The sequence below is a fragment of the Ceratotherium simum genome, chromosome 21, assembly GCF_057802395.1.
Source record: "Ceratotherium simum simum isolate JZ-2026a chromosome 21, ASM5780239v1, whole genome shotgun sequence".
Taxonomy (NCBI): Eukaryota; Metazoa; Chordata; class Mammalia; order Perissodactyla; family Rhinocerotidae; genus Ceratotherium; species Ceratotherium simum.
The window spans coordinates 30,987,660-31,011,276 of NC_141920.1; the positions used below are offsets into that span (position 1 = coordinate 30,987,660).

Here is a 23,617-nt window from a genome sequence, read left to right on the forward strand (position 1 = left end):
TTGACCTGTCTTCCATTTCACTAATTCTCTTTTCAGCTGTATTTTATCTGTTCTTAAGTCCATCTACTGAGATCTTTGTTTCAGCTGTTGTATTTTTTCAGTTCTAGAATTTCTATTTGGTCTTTTTTTTTTTAGTTCTGCTATTATATTTTTTTATAGCACTGATTCTTGGCTGAAATTCTTAATGCCATAGAACTGTTCTTATTTGTTTTCTACTGATTCTCATGTTATCTCCTCATGGACCAGACCTTGTATTTTTTAAATTGTAGAAATAATTTGAGACCTAGGAAGATATCTTTTTCTAGAGAGGATTTACATTTGTTTCTGGCCTTGCCTAGGGGTCTTGAATCATTTTAATCTAGTTTCAGGGATTGAGATGCTTTTAAGCAGGACTTTAGTCCCTATAGGGGCAGGTCGACTTCAGTCCACTACCTGGGATACCTATTATGCGTGGGGCACTTTGCTAGGTGCTAGGTGGGTCTTGTGAGCAGAGTAGACATGGTCCTTGATCCACATGGAGCACAGAGTCTTGATTATAATTGATAGGTAAATATATACAATTAAGTTCTGTGAATGCAATGAATAGGCTGCTGTGGTAGTGAATATTTGGAGTGGGAAGGGGGTGAGAATGGTCCTAACATAACTAACTTGGGCAGGTTTTGTTTGAGCTGAGACCTGGCTGATGTGAGAGGAGCCAAAGCTTCCAAACAGAAGCAGTTACCGGTACAAAGACTAGATGACAACAAAAAAAGTGGGAATGGGAAGAGGTGGGGAGAGAGTTGAGATTGATTTAGAATTATATTAATGAGCTCTGGAGACACCCTCTGCCCCTGCCCTTTTTCTCCCATTTCCCTTCAGAAAGATTAGCAAATTGGAAATTGATGAATCTAGGCTCTAGATCTAGCTCTGTGATCTTGGATTAGTTACCTGATTCTTCATTCAGACGGAGTTAGGGAGGGGAGGAAAGAGAGGAGAGACATGGAAGTGGGATGGAAAGTAATGAAAGGGGCACATGAGGAGAGAGACCATGTCAAATTTCTTCTATTCCTCACAATAGTTTGCACAGTTTGGGACGTGTAATAGGCATTCTGTAAGTACCTGTTGATTTAGCAAAATGAGAACAGATCGGATAATTTTTTTAATGGGTAATTAGTCATGGAAGAGAAGAATAAGAATTTTCCATCTTCTCTGCTTAAAGGAAAGAGAATAAATGACTCAAAATGAAAAAAAACCGTATTTATCTACTTCCTGGTTGATAAGAGTTTTATTGACTAACCTGAAATGTTTTCAGTAACATGAGAAAGGTAGATGAGAAAACATTTGATATGCAAGCTTCTCAAAGTTAGGAGCTTCTCTCTTCTTTGCATCCCCACCTGGCACAAGACAAGGAATTTAGTTGAACAAATTAGTAAATGAGTGGTTCCCTGCTTTGGAAGAACTTGGGCTGTTCTTACCTTACAAGATGGGTTTACCATCCATTTACTTTGTATAAATTCCAGGAAGAGATTAAGAAGCTATTTCCTCTCATAATATTATTAGCCCAAGCGTCTGATCTGATCGATGGATTATAGAACTTAAATTTCCTCAAAGCCAGCAGTAAGAGAACACATTGTTACACTGAAGTAAACAAGAGCAAACCTCTCAGAGTCTTATGAAGTATATTCTGTCTCTGGCCACAGACCCTAGGTCTTGAGCTGATATTGGAGAGGAAAGATTGGAACTTAGTAGACTTATATTCCCTGTTTCTTAATTTTCCAACCATTATGTAGGGTTTTCTTTTTCTGGAAAGAGACTAATCTGGAATGAGAATTAATTCTCATCAGTGAAAGCAAAGCTTTAAGTAGGTCATCTGACTTTGCTTTTGTGCTCCACATTCACCCCGGTTATAAAAAGGCCTTTCATGAGTTTTCTAGGCGCTCATCACTGCCAGACTCTCCACAGGCGTTGTGAAAGAATTAAACTACCCTCCCCCCAATGCCCATCTTGTGGACTCTTTTGTAGAGTACACACTGCACTATGTTCAGCTCAGCAAGAAGTCTTTGCAGACCCTGGATATATGAACAGTCCTCCTTCTAGATAAGAGATTTCAGTATTGATTAGTGTCATTGCCACAGAAGTTAGTCTGCCAGTATCTAATACATATAATGACTTGCAGCCTAATTTTTACCAATTATTAGGCCCAAGTTTGTGTTCATATTAAAATTATTTATATATAAAATTGGCCTTTAGATAATTTCTGTCTAACTGAAGGTTGATGAATGCTTCAAATAGCCTAAATACTCATAATTAACTTTTTAAAAGAAGATAATCAGCACTGAAATAGTTTTAAGTATAGCCTGCAAGAGTAAAGGAGGAAAGTAAACATGGAATTTTGAAGAGATATTAAACAAGCTGCTTGTGGCATTATCTAGAAGTAGTAAAGGATTTGCATTTTATTGACATTGAGATCCATATATCTCAAGGAAACTATAACTATATAGAGTTAACCATATTTATTGATTTTTCGAGGACTACAGCCTATCAGTTACAATAGATTCCAAACAGTTCTGGTAAAATTAGTCTCTTGGGGCCTTCCAGTATACCTACTTTGTTGTTCCCACTATAAAAAATTCTCTAACATCTTCTGAGTTTCTAGTCACTAAATCCTTTATTTTCTCTAATCATCTTTAATATCTACCTTCCTTTCCTGTCAAGGCTAGACTCTCTGGTTCAGCAGTTCAGCTATTCTCTTGCTAGTACTCAACGCTGTTGCTTATGTTCTGTTACATTCACCCAGCAAAACCTTAATTCTGTATGTTCTCCAAACTGTTACTGCTTAGAGCATCTTTCCAGAAAAGAATTCTTGAAAAATGGATCTCATCTCACCTGGGCCCTCAGGGCTGCTCAATGTCAGCACTTCCTTCCATTTTCTGTAGCAGCAGTGTTAGTCTTATCATTTCTTAAAACTTTATCCCACTATCTCCTCCTCTTTTTCTAGCCTTTGACTCTGCTCTATCCTTCACAGGAAATCCTGAAGATGTCACACTGAAGCTCGCTCAGTTTTCTACTAGCTCTCTTATCTCTTCCTGCTTTTCTTATATACCTTTGTTTCCTTCCCATCTGATTCCTTCTTATCAGCATTTGCACATGATTCCTTCTCTCTTAACCTAACAAACAAACCAACCTTTTCTTGAGTGCAAATCAGTGGTTATTTTTGCTAGGGTATAAAAATCCTAGATCTAGGGCCGGCTCCGTGGCTTAGCGGTTAAGTGCGCGCGCTCTGATGCTGGCGGCCCGGGTTCGGATCCCGGGCGCGCCCCAAGGCACCACTTCTCCGTCCAGCGCGAGGCCGAGTCCCACGTACAGCAACTAGAAGGATGTGAACCTATGACATACAACTATCTGCTGGGGCTTTGGGGGGAAAAAAATGAATAAATAAAATCTTTAAAAATCCTAGATCTAGTTACCTAGAATCTGCCTTATTATTTCTAATAATTTGCCTGTAGGTTCTTGTGGATTTTCTATGTAAACGATATTTCCTGCAGATAATCACATCCTATCTGTGATTTTGATTTCTTTTTCTTGTTGTAAAGGCTAGGACCTCTCATACATTATTGAATAGAAGTGATAGTGGATCACCTTGCCTTATTCCTGATTTTAAAGGGAATGCTTTCAGTGTTTCCCCATTGAAGATGATAATTATGAGGTGTTATTGTTTGTTATTGTTTTAAGATATTAACTGTTTTATCAGGTTAATGAAGTTTTCTTCTATTCCTAATTAAGAAGTTTTTTTTAAATCAAGAATTCATGTTTTTTTAATCCGGTGCTTTTTCTACATCAGTTGAAATGATTATATGATCTTTTTTCTTTAATATGCCTGAATTATATTTACAGATTGTATATTAAACATTCTTGTACACCTTGGATACATTCAGATTGATCATGGGTTATCTTTTTTATATATCAGATTCTATTTGTTAATATTTTGTTTAGAATTTTTGAATCTATGTTATTAAGTGGAAATGTGCCTCTAATTTCCTTTCTTATAAAATTTTTGTCTGATTTTAGTGCCAGGTTTCACTCATCTCTTAGAATGAGTTGGGAATTATTTCTTCTTTTTCTCACCTATCGTGGGCCAGTGTTTTCTTTGTGGGAAAATTTTTAACTTCTGGTTCCACTTCTTTAAAGATTTTATTTATTCAGTTTTTTCCCCCCAAAGCCCCAGTAGATAGTTGTATGTCATAGGTTCACATCCTTCTAGTTGCTGTACGTGGGACTCGGCCTCGCGTTGGACAGAGAAGTGGTGCCTCGGGGCGCTCCCGGGATCCGAACCCGGGCCGCCAGCATCAGAGCGCGCGCACTTAACCCCTAAGCCACGGAGCCGGCCCTCACTTCTTTAATAGTTATGAGAATATTCAGGTTTTTTATTTCTTCCTGAACTAGTTTTAAGTTATATTTTTCTAGAGATTTGTCCATTTCTTTTAAGTTTTCAAAATTATTTGCCTATAGTTATTGATAAATAGTCTTTTTTTTTTTTTTTTTTAAAGATTTTATTTATTTATTTTTTCCCCCCAAAGCCCCAGTAGATAGTTGTGTGTCATAGCTGCACATCCTTCTAGTTGCTGTATGTGGGACGCGGCCTCAGCATGGCCGGAGAAGCAGCGCGCCGGTGGGAGCCTGGGATCCGAACTCGGGTCGCCAGCAGTGGAGCACGCTCACTTAACCACCAAGCCACGGGGCCGGCCCTGATAAATAGTCTTAGTTTTCATCTGTTGTGTCTGTAGTTATTTCCACTTTTCATTCATAATATTAATTTGTGCCTTCTCTTTTTATCTGTTTTTGTTGGTTTATCAAAGAACCATCCTTTGGCTTTGTTTCATTTTTATTGTATATTTCATGTATTCTTTTTATTATGTTTATTATTGATTATTCCTATAATTTTTAAACACTTAATAATTGACATACAGTTGTACACATTTAAAGTGTAAAATTTATTAAGTTTTGACATATGTATACAGCAGCGAAACTGTCATCACAATCAAGAGAGTGTGAACATATGCATCACCCTTCAAAGTTTTCTTGTGCCTATTTGTAATCCCTCCCTCTTACCCTTGCCCACTCGTCTGTCCCCAAGCAACCACCTGAACTATTTTCTGTCACTGTAGATTAGTTTGTATTTTTTAGGGTTTTATGTAAGTGAAATATCATGCATTATTGTAGTAACCATGTGTTTCTGATGCCTTGACATCTGGGTCCTTGCTGACCCTAGAGAGACTGCTCATCTCAGGCTTAGCCAATTTCTAGACATAGTAAACAACTCACCTGCTAGGACACCTTGCGTATGCAAACTAACCAATCCAGAGCCCATACCCCAACCACCTCTTTTTTTGGGCTCTCTCACTCTGGGATACTATCCACCTAATCATTTCACCCCAGGACCAAGTACTAGGCAATTAGGGGCAGCCTCTCAGCCCCAGATCCTGCTGATATTATTCAAGTTCACTAATCCTATACCTGTTTACTCTGCCATAGCCCATTCCTGCCTGCAGAAACCTCTCTCTGCCTCCTGACTAACCCTGGTGCTTCCCCATGTGCCCCTGTATGGCATGATGTATCTTCTTTTGGGAACTGTGAGAAACAAACTGTCTTTTCAATGACAGTCGTCTGATTTGTTGGTCTCACCATACCTGAATAACAATAAAACCTACATTTTAAAATAAATATATACTCTCTTTTGTCTTGCTTTTTTTACTCAGCATAATTATTTTGAGATTCATCCATGCTGTTGTATGTATCAACAGATCATTCATTCTTATTGATGAGTAGTATTCCATTATATGTATATACCAAAATTTGTTTATCCATTCATCTGTTGATGGACATTTGGGTTGTTTCCAGTTTTGGGCTATTACAAATAAAGCTTGTAGGAACATTAATGTACAAGTTTTTGCATGGGCATTTCCTGTTCTCTTGGATGAGTACCCAAGAGTAGAATGGCTGGATTGTATGGTAGGTATATGTTTAATTTTTTAAGAAACTGCCAAACGATTTTCCAAAATGGTTATACCATTTTACATTCCCACCAGAATGAGTGAAGGTTCTGACTTCTCGATATCCTTTACAACACTTGGTATTGTCGATCTTTTAATTTTAGCCACTTTAGTGGACACATAGTGGTATCTTGTATTTTACTTTGTATTTCTCTAATGATTAATGATTTGCAGCCTCTTTTGTGTGCTTATTTGCTTTATATATATCTTCTTCGGTGAAAATGTTTAAATCTTTTGCCCATTATTTTATTGGGTTGCTTGTTTTCTTATTGTTGAGTGTTAAGAGTTTTTTATTTATCTGGATACTGGTCCTTTATCAGATAAATGCTTTGCAAGATTTTCTCCAGTCTGTGGCTTGTCATTTTAAAAAGTTGTGGCTAAATATATACATAACATAAAATTTACCATTTTAACCATTTTTAAGTGTATAGTTCTATGGCATTAAGTTTATTCATGTTGTTCGGTAACCATAACCACTATCCACCTCCAAAACTTTTCATCTTCCCCAACTGCAACTCTGTTCCCATTAAACAATAACTTCCCCTTCTCCCCTCCCCCACCCCCTGGCAACCACTTTTCTACTTCTGTCTCTATAAATTTGACTGCCTTGTGTACTTGATATAAATGAAATCATACAATGTTTGTCCTTTTGTGACTGGCTTATTTCACCTGTATGATGTCTTCAAGGGTTATCCATGTAATAGTATGTATCACAATTTTCTGTTTAAGGCTAAGAATACTCCATGGTATATATATACCACATTTTGTTTACCCATTCATTCGTCACTGGACACTTGGGTTGTTGCCACTTTTGGCTATTGTGAATAATGCTGCTGTGAACATTGTTGTATAAATATCTGTTTGAATCCCTGCTTTCAGTTCTTTTGAGTATATACCCAGAAGTAGAATTGTTGTATTATGTGATAATTCTGTGTTTAATTTTTTGAGGAATCACCATGCTCTTTTCCACAGTGAATGCACCATTTTACATTTACATCAGCAGTGTGCAAGGGTTCTGGTTTCTCCACATCCTCACCAACACTTGTTCTTTTCTTTTTTTTTTTTTTTAATAATAGCCATCCTAATGGGTATGAAGTGGTGTCTCAGTATGATTTTGATTTGCATTTCTGTAACAGTTAGTGATGTGTTGAGCATCTTTTCTTGTGTTTATTGGCATTTGTGTATCTTCTTTGAGGAAATGTCTATTCAAGTCCTTTGCCCATTTTTTAATCAGGTTGTTTTTTTTGTTGTTGAGTTATAGGAGTTCTTTTGTATATTCTGGTTTTCAGTTCCTTATCAGATAGATGATTTGAACATATTTTCTCCCATCCATGAGTTTCCTTTTCATTCTGTTGATAGTGTCTTTTGGTACACACAAGTTTTGAATTTTGATGAAGTTTAGCTTATCTACTTTTTAATTTTGTTGCCAGTGTTTTTGGTGTCATATTTAAAAGATCGTTACCAAATTTGATGTTGTGAAGCTTTTCGCCTATATTTTCTTCTAAGAATTTTATAGTATTAGCTCTTATGTTTAGGTCTTTGATCCATTTTGAGTTACTTTTTGTATATGGTGTAAGGTAGGAGTCCAGCTTCATTCTTTGACTGTGGATATCCAGTTTTCTCAGCACCATTTGTTGAAAAGGCTCTTTCCTCCATTGAATTGCTTTTGCACCTTTGTCAAAAATTATTTGAGTGTATTTCTGGTCTTTCTGGTTCTGTTTTATTCTGTAGATCTGTATGTTTAACCCTTTGCTAGCCTTAACACTGGGTTGATTCCTCACATTTTATTCTTCTTTTTCAGAGTTGTCTGTTTTTTTTAACACATATATAGCCCGTACTATACTTTGGTTTCATATATCCAGTAGTTTATTCCAAGGTGCATGTTAAGCAGAATAAATACTTTTCCATATTGTTCTTTGCCTTAATTAATCTGCAGTATAAATTTACACCAAATTATTTTGTATGTTTGTTTATTGAAGTAATCTAATTGACTTCCTTGCTTCCAGGCTCATCTCTCTCCAAGACCCCAAACTGAATCTTGCCTTAAGTAAAACTTAAGACAGTAGAATTAACAATCTGTTTCGTAGCCTTAGTGGTCTTGTTTGATTCTCTATATAATTTCATCTGTGGAAGCGAGCTGCTCTTCCGGGCCTCAGACTCCTGCTAATTTTAGGGGGTCCTCTTCCGTCTGTTTCCGCCCTATCACATTGCCTTTCTCAAGAGAAGACTTGTAATGAAAGTTGATTTCTGGCGTTCTAATACTTCTTCAGAAGCCCTTCAGCAGTTTTTCATGCTCTTTTCTCTCACTGGCAAGTATTCAGTGTGCTGTTCCTACTCCACCCTCCCTTGGTGGCGTGTATCAGTTTTCTACTCATCAACACCCACCTGCTTCTGCCTCCGGTGCTTGTCAGATGTCTCCTGCCTGGCTTGCTCATTGCTGCTTTTGTCACTCTTACAGCTGTCTTCTTCCCTTCTTTGGCTTACTGCCTGACTCCATGGCAGCTGCTCTGTCATTGCCTGTCTGCCATTCTGCCCCTTCTCCCACCCTCCACCTCTGCCCTGTGTAGGTACTACATGTACTGTAGTCCTGCACATTCTCCATGTTTAGAACTAAGCTCATCACCTTCTCCATGGTTTTTCCCAAAGCAGTCATCCTCCTGCTTATATTGCCTTGGGATTAACCTACATCAGACACCTGGGCCTTCCTTACCTCTGGCATCTCATTGTTAAGTCTTCCATTCTACTCTGTAAATTCTCTTAACATTCTCCTCTAGATATTCCTGCCCTGCTCTGAAGTCCTCCTGGTTTATTGGCTAGATTACTTCTGAAGGCTTCAGTCAGCAGCCCAGCTAACTTCAACCTCACCAGTTGATCTTCCACCCTGCTGTCAATCATTTTTTCTAAAATCCAAATTGTTCTGGTCAACCTCCCTGTGCTAAAGCCTTTGGTAGTTCTTCAGTGTGTTCAGTGGAAATTCAAAACTTTTTATTGTGGCCTGCAGGCTCCTTGATGATCTCATCTCTACTTCCTCTAGCCTCATCTCCTGCATTTCCTCCACATAGCCTCACAGACCCCAATCTTTCAAGTCTGCCATTTTCACATTTATTGAACAGGTATTTATTGAGGTCCTGCTCAATGCCCTTACCCAGCTCTTTGCCATTCCTGGAACCAGATAGACTGTTTCAAACTTCCAGTTTCTCTGTGCTTGAAAGACTGTTCTGACCTTTCTCTTGGCTAACTACTCTTTATTACTCCCAAGTTCAGCTCAAGCATTACCTCCCTTGAAAATTCCTTCTTTGGTTTGCAATTTCACCACCTTACCTTAGTGTTAACTGACTAATATTATGTATGGCAGGTGATAATTCAGAGTTTGAATAAATAGTTTATTTGTACCTCACTACTGGTTAGTGAACTACTTGATGACAATGTCCGTATCTCGTCTGTCTGTGTTCCCAATATCCAGGGAATCGTGAAGGGAAGAACATGAGCTTTGGAGTTTTAAAAGCCCTGAGTGTGAATCCTAGTAGCCACTTATTAGGTATGTGGCCTTGAGCAAATTCCTCTGTGATCTTTAGATTCTTCACCTGTAGAATGGAAAAAGAATATCTAACTCATAAGGTGGTTGTGAGGATTAAATGGGTTCAAGTACATAGAATGCCTAGTACAAGTGCCTACACATAGCAGGCAACCAAGGATTGTAGTTGTAAAAATAGTTTTTGTTCTTAATAATAAATAATATAATGTTGATTGAGGGAACAATTAGCTGAAGGAACTGAACCCTCCTTCTAGGTGCCTTTTCTTCAAATCAGAGAACCTGAACAGTTTTAGGAGAAGGCCCAGGGCAGAGCTTCACACTCCTAGCTGCCACTTCTTTGTTTATCCCACACCTGGGAGACATCCTCAGTAAGGCTGAGAGTTGAATACATATCTTTCCCTCAGAGAGCTTCATCTCTGCGAGAGGTGAGTTTACTTAAAATAAGACTAGTACTTGAACTGTCATATATCTTGAATATCTGAAAATCAGTGGTTGATTAACACGAGCACATTTAAAAAAATCACTGCCCATTTGTTTAGAAATCTGTAAAATGGAAATAATTATCAATTAGTTTTAGTAGGTGTTAGGAAGATTTATCTGTTTCTTCATTAGTCTTTAAACTTTTGAAGGATCAAATGGTGATAAGACACATGAAGAAAAGTCAGATAGTCCTGGATTTGAATTCTACTTCCACAACTTACCAGCTGTGACCATCTCTGTTTCTTTCTTTCTTTCTTTTCATTTTTTTTTTGTGAGGAAGATCAGCCCTGAGCTAACATCCATGCCAGTCCTCCTCTTTTTTTGCTGAGGAAGACTGGCCCTGGGCTAACATCTGTGCCCATCTTCCTCCACTTTATATGGGACACTGCCACAACACGGCCTGACAAGCGGTGCATCGGTGTGCGCCCGGGATCTGAACCCGGGCCGCCAGCAGTGGAGCGCGTGCACTTAACCGCTATGCCAGGGGGGCCGGCCCCTTTCAGTTTCTTTACCTGCAAAATGGGAGTAGGAAGAGTATCTAACTTGTAGAGTTGCTGTGAGATTTAACTGAGCTAAAGTGCTAAATATTGAGATAATATGTACCTGACACTTGAATATTTTATCTCAGTACTAATGTATTGCATATTGGATGCTTAATTTTGAATAGATGGACTCTTAATGGAAGCTGTCACAGCCAAAGTCTAAACTCTGGGGAATGTGCAGATTGGCTGAGCTTCTCTTTTGCTAGTGGGGATTTCATAATACAGATTCCTCGTAACAGTTTTTCTTTAGCAAATGTATGCAGCATTGTACTTACTAACTAGAGGGCTGAGAAAAATGCATTCCAGAGCACCCTCATCATTTCCATTCCATCATAAGTCATAACGTTAGGAGTTGGTCGTCTTATTCCTGATAACTAGCTGTATTGGGATTGGGGTTGGGTGCATATATCAGAAAATAAAATAGGTTTCTTCCTTTCTTGTATATACAACACCTGAAAGTAAAGCGGGGCTGGTATGGCAGTTCAAGAGTGTCATCAGAGAACTCAATCTCTTTCTAGCTCTCTATTCTGCTATCCCCAGAGTCATTTCAGGGTCCATAATGGCTGCTGGGACTCTAATCATCACATCTAAATTCTAGATTACAAGAGAGAGGACAGGGAAAAAAGACTCACTCACTCCCTTTTTTTTTTATTTTATTTTTATTTATTTATTTTTTTGTGAGGAAGATCGGCCCTGAGCTAGCATCTGCCAATCCTCCTCTTTGTTTGCTGAGGAAGACTGGCCCTGGGCTAACATCCATGCCCATCTTCCTCTACTTTATATGGGACAACGCCACAACATGGCTTGCCCAGGAAGTGCGTTGGTGCGCGCCCGGGATCCAAACCGCGAACCCCGGGCCACCAAAGCGGAGCGCACGCACTTAACCGCTTGTGCCACCAGGCCGGCCCCTCACTCCCTCCCTTTTAAACCAACTTTCTAGAGATTTCATAATGCACTTTAGCTTATATTTCCTTGACCTGGATTTAGTCACTTGTTCACACCTAGCTGAGGAATGGGCATGTTCCTTTTAGTACTAGCACCCAATTTTCTTTCGTCTTCCTCTCCTTACTCTTAGGTGATGAGGATGGTATGTCTTTCAGTACTTCAAGGTCCATTGACAGGGAGTGTATGTCTACGTAAGGAGTGTTTCTCTTTGGCCAGAAGCCAAAGGAGTCTTTCTCTAGTAGATACTCAGTATACCTGTGAATGGTTCTTTCATCTTGGGTGCAGGATATATATTTCAGATAGTTTACCCCTAAATGTGTGTAAGCATGTATAATTGATTGTTTATGAATTTAACATTCAAGGTTTCTACAGTTTAAGAGAGACCTCCTCTCCCCTCACACCAGGGTACACAACGTGGGAAAGTTGTAATAATACCGATATCAGCATCATAGGGTTGGGGAAGGTTAGTGAGAGGAGGCATACAAAGTGCTCAGTGAAGACTGGGCTTTGAGATGGGAGGGCAAGTGTGAGTGATTAAGCCAGTGGGCACTGCCTACCATCCACATCCCCACTGTGGAGATTCTGTGGAGGCAGAATTCAGAGCCTCCACATGTATCCCTGGAGAATGTCTCAGATCTATTATGCTGAATTTGAATTTTGAGAACATTTAGGAAATGTTTTTAGATATTTAAATGTAAGGAAAACAACAGCTATTCTTTTTCAGAACTTCCTTTGTCGTTTATCCTAGGGCTTTTAAGTATTGCTAATGGCTTTTGGTTTCATCCGTTATTTGAATGTTAAACCTTCCTGACTGAGCACCCTAATGTATGTGCAGTGGAAACAATGTTTTTTAAAGTAACAAATGTTTTTGTAGTGAAATAAGGACTGTATATTGGACTGTATATTGGCCCTTTGTCTGGGTGTGGGGAGTAGGAGAGAGAATACAATGTGTGTGCTAGTGTCCAGTAAATTAGGGAATTGCCCAGACTTCATGACTCATCTCCCAAAGCCTCCCTGCTCAGTTATTCTGTATTCACAGTTAACTAAAGATTTATGATTCACAAGTGCTTTTTGAAAAATGAACAATGTATAAACTTGAGTTTCTTTCATGACTTTGACTTTCCTGGAATATATAATTCTATCTTTACTCAAGCCTCTGTTGCCTAATCAAAGATAATGTAGGGCCGGCCCTGTGGCTTGGTGGTTAAGTGCGCGCGCTGCGATGCTGGTGGCCCGGGTTCGGATCCCGGGTGCGCATCGAGGCACCACTTCTCCGTTCATCCTGAGGCCGAGTCCCACATACAGCAACTAGAAGGATGTGCAGCTACGACACACAACTATCCAATGGGGCTTTGGGGGGAAAAAATAAAATAAATAAAATCTTTAAAAAAAAAAAAAAAAGATAATGTATAGGATACGGGAGGAAATTATATATAATTAACTCTTACCTAATAAAAGCAAACAGAAAGACTAGTTAAAATAATTGTGATACATCCATATGACGAAACACTATGCAGCCAGCCATTGGAAAGACAGGTAGCTAGATGTATTGATGTGGAAAATGTCCAGGATTTATTATTTAAGTAAAAATGCAAACCATAGAGAGTATGTGTAATACGGTCCTATTTATACATATATATATAATTTTTTAATGTGTAGGTAGATGTATGTTGGTATAGTATAGGAAATTTCTAGAAGATATAGAAGAAAATATTTAGTGATCACTTTTGGAAAATGGGACTGGCAGGAGATGAATGAGACTTACATTTTGCTTTATATCCCTCTGTTCTGTTTGTATTTCTTGTTATGAGCATGCTTTACTTTTTTTTTTAAGTAGTTTATAATTTCAGTAAGGGAGAGGAGGACTAGTGTCTTTCCTATATAACAAAAGAAACCTTTTAATAAATAACATTAAAAGATTCCATTCATTTCAGGTAAAAGATGAAAAGATCTGAGGATCTAATGTAAAACATGGTGACTGCAGTTGATACCACTGTATTGTATAACTGAAATTTGCTAAGAGTAGAACTTAAATGTTCTTAGCCAAAAAAAAAAAAAAAAGATAAATATGTAAGGTGATGAATGTGTTAATTAACTAGATGGGGGGAATCTTTTCACAATATATGTATATCAAATCACCACAATGTACACTTTAAATATCTTACAATTTATATGTCACTTATACCTCAATAAAGCTGAAATTAAAAAAAATAAAGATTCCATTCACAATGGTAACATCATATAAAATAATCAGGAATAAATGCAGGAAGAAATAAATAGGACAAAAAATATAATAACACTTTGAGAAACATAAAAAATTAAATAAATGGAGAAAATACTGTGTCCCAGGATTATAAAATTTAATACCATAAAAATGCCAATTCTCCCTGAACTGATTATTTTATCAGCCTTTTATTATAAAAATTTTCAAATATAGAGAAAAGTTGAGAATTTTCTACTTACCACCTAGATTCTACAGTTAACATTTTGCTATACTTGTTTTATCACGTGTCTGTCCGTGTGTCCAACTCTTTACTCATCTATCAATTCATATTCTTTTTAATGTATTTCAAAGCAAATTGCGTATATCAGTACACTTCTTCCCAAATACTTAAATATGCACATCATTTACAATGTTTCTTTATGGGTGGCATCTTTTTTAGAGGTAAAATTTATGTATGGTGAAATGTGCAAATCTTAAGTAATCATTCAGTGAGTTCTGAAAAACGCATACATCAATCATGCAACCCAATTCCCTGTCAAGATACAGAATATTACTATTATCCAGGAAGTACCCTTATGTTCCTTTCCAGTAAATCCTCCATCTCTTTCCCAGGCAACCATTATTCTGATTTTTTTCCACTATGGATTAGTCTTGCTTGTTCTAGAACTTCATATATATGGAATCATATGTTATATACTCTTTTTATTTCAGTTTTTATGACATTTTTGTTATATACTCTTTTGTGTACAGCTTTTTTCACTCAGCATGATGTTTTTTAGATTCATCCATGTTGTGTGTCAGTAATTCTTTCCTTTTTATTGCTGAGTAATATTGCATTGTGAAAAAATAATTATATTCTCTTATTGATGGTTACCTGGGTTGTTTTCAGTTTTTTGTTATTATGAACATTCTTGTACTAGTCTTTTTGTGGACATATGTTTTTAAAATATATAGGAATGGAATTACTGGATCATATGGTAGGTGTATATTTAGTTTTATAAGAAGCTGTCAGACAAACTTATTTTTAAAATAAAAGTGTCACAAATAGTGGCTCATGCTAAAAATCATTTTGTGACGAGGCAGAAATTCCCACTATTAGAATGTGTGCACAGGATTTCCGACATGATGCAGACCACAGCTGGCAGGACTGGTCTCCTTCTGACATTTGATAGTGCATATTTCCTTCAGATTCAAACCACTTAACTATTCATCCGTATCAAGGCTAGACCTTCATCGTAGAACCAGCTTTTAAAATCCTCAATTCAGAGAAAGATAGGAGGAGGAGATGAATTTGGGAGAAAATGGGGTGTCAATAAATCAGACGTGACAGAGGTCGGTTGAGGGATTTAACAACAAAGAGGTCGCGCGTGTGTGTGTGTGTGTGTGTGTGAGTGTGAGTGTGTGAGTGAGGTGAGGGGGAGGGAAAAGGGGAGTAGAGGTGAAGAAAGAAATACCTACCAGTGGGCTTTTCATCCTGTGAATTTTAATTTAATTTTTTGTAAAAGTTATTTTTAAAATGGTTCACAATCAAAAGGTGTCTTGTGGACTAAAAGTAAATGATCTCCAAACAGCCTCCTCACTCTGTTTAACAGTTGCATAGTATTCCATTTTATGAATATGCCATAATTTATTTAATCATGGTATCTTCTCCCATTGATAAACATTTATTTCCAACCTTTTTTTTTTTTTGGTGAGGGAGATTGGCCATGAGCTAACATCCGTTGCCAATCTTTCTCTGTTTTCTATATGGCACACCACCACAGCATGGCTCGATAAGCGGTGCATAGGTCCGCACCCAGGATGGGAACCTGTGAACCCTTGGCCGCCTAAGCTGAGTGGGCGAATTTAACCGCTATGCCCTGGGGCCAGCCCCTCCAATCTTTTTTTTATTGCAATCAGTGCTGCATTGAGTTACCTGGTACCTAGGTCACTTTAAAAGTATGGATATAGGGCTGGCCCCATGGCTTAGCGGTTAAGTGCGCACGCTCCGGTACTGGCGGCCCGGGGTTTGGATCCCGGGCGCGCACCAATGCACCGCTTCTCCGGCCATGCTGAGGCTGCGTCCCACATACAGCAACTAGAAGGATGTGCAACTATGACATACAACTATCTACTGGGGCTTTGGGGGAAAAAAAAGGAGCAGGATTGGCAATAGATGTTAGCTGAGAGCTGGTCTTCCTCAGCAAAAAGAGGAGGATTAGTATAGTTGTTAGCTCAGGGCTGATCTTCCTCACACACACAAAAAAAGCATGGATATATCTATGAAGTTCTCAAGTAGAATGGTGTCAAAGGGTTTGTGCTTTTTTAATTCTGATAAATATTTACAGATTGTAGGAGAGTACCTATTTACTCAAACCCTTGCCAATGCGGTGTTGTTAAATTTTTTTATATTCGCTTATCTGATAGGTGAAAAATGATATTGCAGCGTAGCTTTAATTTTGCTTTCTCTGACCATGAGTGAGGTGGAGCATCTTTTCATATATTTAAGAGAATATATGTTTAATATATTTAAGAGGTTTTCTGTAAATTGTCTGTTTCATATCGTTTGCCAGTTTTTCTTTTGGATTGTTGGTCCTCTTTTTATTAACCTGCTCCGGATTCTTTTATATATTAGGGAAATTAGACCTCTGTAAATGAATTGGAATTTTTTTTTTGAGGGAGATTGGCCCTGTGCTAACATCTGTTGCCAGTCTTCCTGTTTTTTCTTTTTTTTCCCCAAAGCCCCAGCACACAGTTGTGTACCACAGTTGTAGAACTGCATCTCCTCTACATGAGATGCCATCCCAGCATGGTCCAATGAGCGGCCAGTAAGTCCGCGCCCAGTATCCGAACCAGTAAACCCCGGGCCTCCAAAGCGGAACGCTCGAAGTTAACCGCTACCCCACCAGGCCAGCCCCCGAGTTGGAAATATTTTTAAAGAGCTCATTCTTTAAAATTATAGAGGTAGTTGTTTTAGTAAAATGGTGGAAAAAGAAGCCCAATTGCCATGGAGACAGCTCTTTCTAGAAATTTGGCTGCAAAGTGGAGTAGAGAGAATGCTAGCTGGAGGATTGATGTAGATTCAGAGGAGTTCTTCTTTTCTTTGGAAAATTCTTGGGTGTAAATGCTGGTATGAGAGGGAGGAGTTAAAGCTAGGAGATGGTTATTAGAGGATCTACAGGGCAAAGTTCCTAAGGGACTGAGGTTCTTGGGAGGAATTGCAGAGAAGGAGGAAATTTACAGATATGGTGACTGAGAGTTAAGGATGTCCCATTCTAACCACTTCTGTTTTCTCTGAAGTGAAGGCAAGACCAACAGCCAAGGGTGGGAGGAGATGTTTGGAGAGGAGAGGAGGTTCTTTGAAATCACTGCTATGGAGAATTGGAGAGAGAGCTGAGTAGGGAAATATAGAAGGATTGCAGAAAGTGTTCAGAGTTCCATTGAGGCAGAAATAGTGATATCAACCTTATGAGTTGTTTGATTTTCTTATGCAGCATTTGGCAATCCAAGTGTCGGCTGACAGATTAGTTCAGGATTGGGTGTTTTGTTTTTTTCTCATGTACGTTTGATAGAAGAACAGTTAGCAAAGGAGTTTAGGATATCAGCAAGGGAGTCACTGAACTGACATAAAGTTTCCTTCGTTAGGTAGAGAAGGAAATAAAGACAGGACAGAGTTACTGGAAAGAAAATTAGAGAGGAGTTCCAGGGACCAAAAGCCTGGATGAGGTCAGAGAACAGATGTAGTAGACAAAATAGAGAGAGAACTGCAAGGGTAGGGAGTGTGGTTGGAGAGAGGGAAGGTAAGATTCAGTATGAGGGCTTTTCCTGGTGATAACAGAATCTAGAGTGCAGCCATTGTCATGGGTGCTCCAGTGGAGTAGAGGTATAAGATCCTTGGAGTTGAGGAAGTCAAGGAGCTCAGAGGCTGGCCCAGATGTGAACTGTGGTGCCTGTGAGGATGTTGAACAGTCTTCCAGGAGAATATCAGGACTTGGGGATGGGAAGAAAACTGGCAACCACATTCCAATGTCGAGTGACAAGGAGTGCCAGGAAATTAGTAGGCAAAAAAGCCCTTAAGAACAGGGACTGTTAGAGCAGGCTCCAGGAAGAATGGTTTGCATATGGCATCCTTGAGTGAGGAAACCTCAACTCTACTTCCTGACGTGCAGCTCTGGGATGTTTGGAGTAGAAGACTTGGAGACTGGAGAGGGGAAGTGAGCATAGGTGTGGTTGCAGTTTAGTCAGGGGGTCGGGAAGTTATGGGAATTGGCCTGAGGGTCTTTATATCCTCTGGGAAGAGTGAGGCCTTCAGTATGGTTTTCCTGGTTGTGGTCTATGAATATACCTGTTAGTGACTTGGATCTTCTTAAATTCTGACGTGTCTCTCACTAGTATACACATGCAAATCCTCTCCAACTTGCCACCCCCTATGCATTTGTTCTTTCCCTTGCATGCTTTCATTTGAGGCACATCTTTCTTCTGTACTTTCCGTCTTTTAGTTTTGCTTCTTATATTCATGCTCTGTTTTGAAATCTATTTTCTTTTTAACTTACTTTTACTTATAAAAAGATCATGCTCTTTATTTGAAAATTTTGGCAATAAAGTACAATGTAAAGAAGAAAATAAAAATCGTAAAGTGCTATATGCCAAAATGTTTACAGATTTTCCCTTCCAGTCTTACTTTCAAGCATATACATTCTTATGCATATATAAATTTAGTTGAGACCATATTTTATATTCAGTTTTGATCTTGCTTTTTTTTTTTAGCTTAAAAAATGAAGGGCTTATTCCATTTTCTTAAATTCTTTGAATATAGCATTTTAAATAGTAACAATAAATCATCTTGAATAACAACATAATTATTTCAACTTTTTCCTGTTTTCACTGTTGTTGGGGATTTGGATTGTTTTTACATTTACATAAGAATAGAACCATGGAAATGCATCAGAAAATAATATTAATTTTTTTTCATTTTTATTTTTAGTTTTTTAATTTTTTTATGTGAAATTTTTGTTGTACATTATTGTTTATCAGTCACCATATAATTGCATCCCTCCACCCCCTTGTGCCCATCCCCCACCCCCCTAGCCCCTGGTAACCACCAAACAGTTCTATCTGCCCGTGTGTTGGTTCATCTTCCACATATAAGTGAAATCATGCCGTGTTTGTCTTTCTCTTTCTGGCTTATTTCACTTAACATAATACCCTCCAGGTCCATCCATGTTGTTGCAAATGGGACAATTTTGTCTTTTTTTTATGGCTGAGTAGTATTCCATAGTATATATACACCACATCTTTATCCAATCATCAGTCGAGGGACACTTGGGTTGCTTTTTTTTATTTTCATTTTTAACCAAAACACTTTAATTTACAACTTGAATGTACAATATGAAGTCCATAATTTCTTGAAATTCTCACCTGGCTCTTGTAAAGAGCTGAGTCTACACTTTCAGTCTTCATCATCAGGAAGGATGCCTAGTTCTTCATCCGTCCACTGGGAAGGATCTGGATATGAAAAGTGACCCAACACAGCATCTGAGTCACGTCAAAAGCACCAGAGATGGGGCCGGCCCGGTGGCACAAGCGGTTAAGTGTGCGCGCTCCACTGCGGTGGCCCGGGGTTTGCCAGTTCGGATCCTGGGCACGCACCAACGCACCACTTGTCAGGCCATGCTGTGGCGGCGTCCAGTATAAAGTGGAGGAAGATGGGCACGGATGTTAGCCCAGGGCCAGTCTTCCTCAGCAAAAAAAAGGAGGATTGGCAGATGTTAGCACAGGACTGATCTCCTCACAAAAAAAAAAAAAAAAAAGCACCAGAGAATCCAGAACCACATGATTGCGCTGAAGAACTTGGCCTGCATCACTTAGGATCTGGTCAGCTGGGGGAACTGCCTGTACCGGGGCTGGATATGCACACCGCCACTGGCATGATGGACTCCACTGCCTCCAGCCACCTGTGCACAGTGGCCTCTGAAGAGGCGGCCTCCAACACAAACGAAAGGCGTGCGTCAGAGCTGACATGCCAGCCCCTGTCCAGACAGCAGTCCCCAGGCCTTCACGTCCTTAAGATTCTTGGATAACCTTTCTGGAAAGGAGTTTGTTATTATAGGCTAATTGACATTCCCACCAGTAGTTGAGTCCTTTTCAATATGACTCTTGCCAGCATTGAATGTTTCATATGATTGATTTTTTCTGATTTGGAAAGTAAAAATGTTATCTCATCATTATATTCCTTTAATTAGTGGGGATGGTCAACACTTTTGTGTATTTTCTTAGCTGCTTATTTTTCTCTTCTATAAGTTATCTGTTTAGGTTCTTCAGATTTTTCAAAATTAGAGTCTTAATGTTTTCCATATTGATGTGAGTTCTTGTTTTAATCCTTTGTCTTACTTGTGACAATTTTCCCAGTTCATTTCCTTTTTTAAAAAAATAGACTTGGGCCGGCCCTGTGGCTTGGTGGTTAAGTGCGCGCGCTGCAATGCTGGTGGCCCGGGTTCGGATCCCGGGTGCGCATCGAGGCACCACTTCTCCGTCCATCCTGAGGCCGAGTCCCACATACAGCAACTAGAAGGATGTGCAGCTATGACATACAACTATCTACTGGGGCTTTGGGGGGAAAAAATTAAATAAATAAAATCTTTAAAAAAAATAAAAAAATAAATAAAAAATAAAAAAATAGACTTGTTTTTAGAGCAAAGGTTCACAGCAAAATTGAGCAGAAAGTTTGGAGTTCCCAATACTCTCTGGCCGCCCGCTGCCCACCACCACAATTTGTATATTCTATAGATTTGGACAAATGTATAATGATGTGTATCCACCATTGTATTAGCATACAGAATAGTTTCACTGCCATTAAAATCGTCTGTGCTCCACCTATTCATTCCCTCCCTCATCACTAATCTTTTTACTATCTTCATAGTCTTGCGTTTTCAAGAATGTCATAGAGCTGGAATTATACACTATGTAGCTTTTTCAGATTGCTTTCTTTCACTTAGTAATAGGCATTTAAGGTTCCTCCATGTTTTTTCATGGCTTGACAGCTCATTTCCTTTTAGTGTTGAATAATATTCCCTTGTCTGGATGCGCTACAGTTTATTTATCCCTTCACCTACTGAAGGACATCTTGGGTGCTTCCAAGTTTTGGCAGTTATGAATAAAGCTGCTATAAACATCTGTGTGCAGGTTTTTTGTGTAGACATAAGTTTTTAACTTTCTTGGGTAAATACCAGGGAGCACAATTGCTGGGTCATATGGTAAGGGTATGTTTAGTTTTATAAGAAACCGCCAAACTGTCTACCAAAGTGGCTGTGCCATTTTGCATTCCCACCAGCAGTGAATGAGAGTTCCTCTTGCTCCACATTCTCTCCAGGATTTAGTGTTGTCAAGTGTTTTGCATTTTGGCTATTCTGATAGGTGTGTAGTGATATCTCATTGTTTTAATTTCCAGTTCTCTAATGACATATGTGTATATTTTTGTGTGTGTGTGTGAGGAAGATCAGCCCTGAGCTAACATCCATGCCAATCCTCCTCTTTTTTTGCTGAGGAGGCCCGGCCCTGAGCTAACATCTATTGCCAATCCTCCTCCTTTTTTTCCCCCTTTTTCTCCCCAAGGCCCCAGTAGATAGTTGTATGTCATAGTTGCACATCCTTCTAGTTGCTGTATGTGGGACCCCGCCTCAGCATGGCCGGACAAGTGGTGCGTCGGTGCGCGCCTGGGATCCGAACCCAGGCCGCCAGTAGCAGAGCGTGCGCACTTAACCACTAAGCCACAGGGCCGGCCCCCTTAATGACATATATTGCTGAGCATCTTTTCATATGCTTATTTCTATCTGTATGTCTTCTTTTGACTATTTTTTAATTGGGTTGATAGTTTTCTTATTGTTGAGTTTTAAGAGTTCTTTGTTTATTTTGGATAACAGTTCTTTAGCAGATGTGTCTTTTGCAAACATTTTCTCCCTAGTCTTCTCATTCTCTTGACATTGTCTTTTGCAGGGCAGATGTTTTTAATTTTAATGAAGTCCAGCTTATTGATTATTCCTTTCATGCATCATGCCTTTGGTGTTTTATCTTGAAAGTCATTGCCATAACTAAGGTCGTTTAGATTTTCGCCTTTGTTATCTTCTAGGAGTTTTATGGTTTTGCATTTACATTTAGGTCTATGATCCATTTTGAGTTAATTTTTGTGAAGAGTATTCAGTCTGTGTCTAGATGTTATTTTATTTCTTTGCATGTGTGCCCAGTTGTTCCAGCACCATTTGTTGTTGAAAAGACTATCTTTGCTACATTATATTGCCTTTACTCCTTTGTCAAAGATCAATCAATATTTATGTGGGTGTATATCTGGTTTCTCTCTTCTGTTCTGTTGATCTGTTTGTCTATTCTTTCACCAATACCACACAGTCTTGATTATTATTGCTTTATAGTAAGTCTTGAAGTCTAGTGGTGTTAGTCCTCTGACTTTGTTGTTGTTCTTCCATATTGAGTTGGCTATTCTCAGTCTTTTTCCTCTATATATAAACTTTAGAACAGTTTGTTGATATCCACAAAAGGATTTCCATTGAGATTGCATTGAATCTATAGACTAAGTTGGGAAGAACTGACATCTTGACAATATTGAGTCTTCCTATCTGTGAACATTGTTTATGATTGACTTCTTTTACATTTAGTAGCTTTTATTTTTTTGTATTGTAAGATATTCCATTTTTACCTTTGTGATTTATTCCTTTGTGATCTTACATTGGCTTTATGTTTAGAAAATCTTTCCTCATCCTGAGCTCACATATTCATTATTTCATGAATTCATTATTCACATATTTATTCCCTTTTAAAATGTGTTTTTAAATATTTAATTCTTCAACTCATCTGGATTTCATTTTGGTATATGGAATGAGGTGATGGTCCAACCCCCTCCCCTCAAATACATAATTTTTCCCCAAACCATTTCCTATTGATTTATCAAGAATAGACAGGTATGCATATACAATAATCAGCCTTCCAATCTGTTTCCTAACCCTTATGGAGGGAATTGTATGCTTTCCCAATTTTGGATTATGGTCAGGTTGGAAGAGTGGGAAAGTAGTCAAACCTTATATGGCTGCACCTTGGGAAGGCCACCTGCTGAAACCAGTTCCCTGTTAGGCATGGTTGCCTGTACCAGAGGCAAACTCTTTGGACGTATATGAACCACCTGTATCTCCCTCACCCTCCCTCAGAGATTCTTATGTGCCCCTTGGAGAAGTATGTCTTGATTCTCTTGGAGAGTCATTACCATACTGAATTACCTTTAGGCTGTGAGTCCTATGAAGATGGGACCTACGAGTGTATTGCTTCCCAGTTGTTTCCCTAATACCTAGCTCAGTGTAGGGCACAAAAATCTGAATGGATGGGTGAACCACTATCACTGATGGGAATGTGCCACAGCCCTCTGATATGGTTTGAGGTGGAATAAAGGTTGAGAACAGCTGTATAATATCTGCTTTGAAGGACAGTATGTTCATGCAGTCAGCCTACCTTCTCCATACTTCTCATTCTGAAGAATTAGGAGCTGCACTTAGCCATCTCCTGGAGAGCTTTTAAAAGGACTGCTACCTAGCTCTCACCCCCAGAGATGCAGTCTGGCATGGGGATGTTTCAGACTTCTTTGGGTGATTCTAAAGTGCAGCCAAGATTGAGAATCACTGCTCTAAAAAGTATGTTCTTATTAAGTCTTTTTTATATTTGTATAAAGATTCAATTAAGTAGTTGGATTCCTGGAAAAATGTGCCTTTCAGACTCCCGAAATATCATTGGTCCTGTGTGCACATTTTAATAGCTGGGAAGATTTTGCCTAACGTAGTCCTTTGCTGAGTAGTTTGAACACAGTTGTGATAAGATAGGACCTTAT

At 38.8% G+C, this 23,617-nt stretch overlaps 1 protein-coding gene across 6 annotated transcripts in view; it reads left to right on the forward strand.

Moving 5' to 3' along the window:
* Nucleotides 1–23,617, forward strand: part of PTPRA (protein tyrosine phosphatase receptor type A) — a 164,977-nt gene that overhangs the window by 74,446 nt on the left and 66,914 nt on the right. The gene's annotated exons all lie outside the window — the stretch shown is intronic.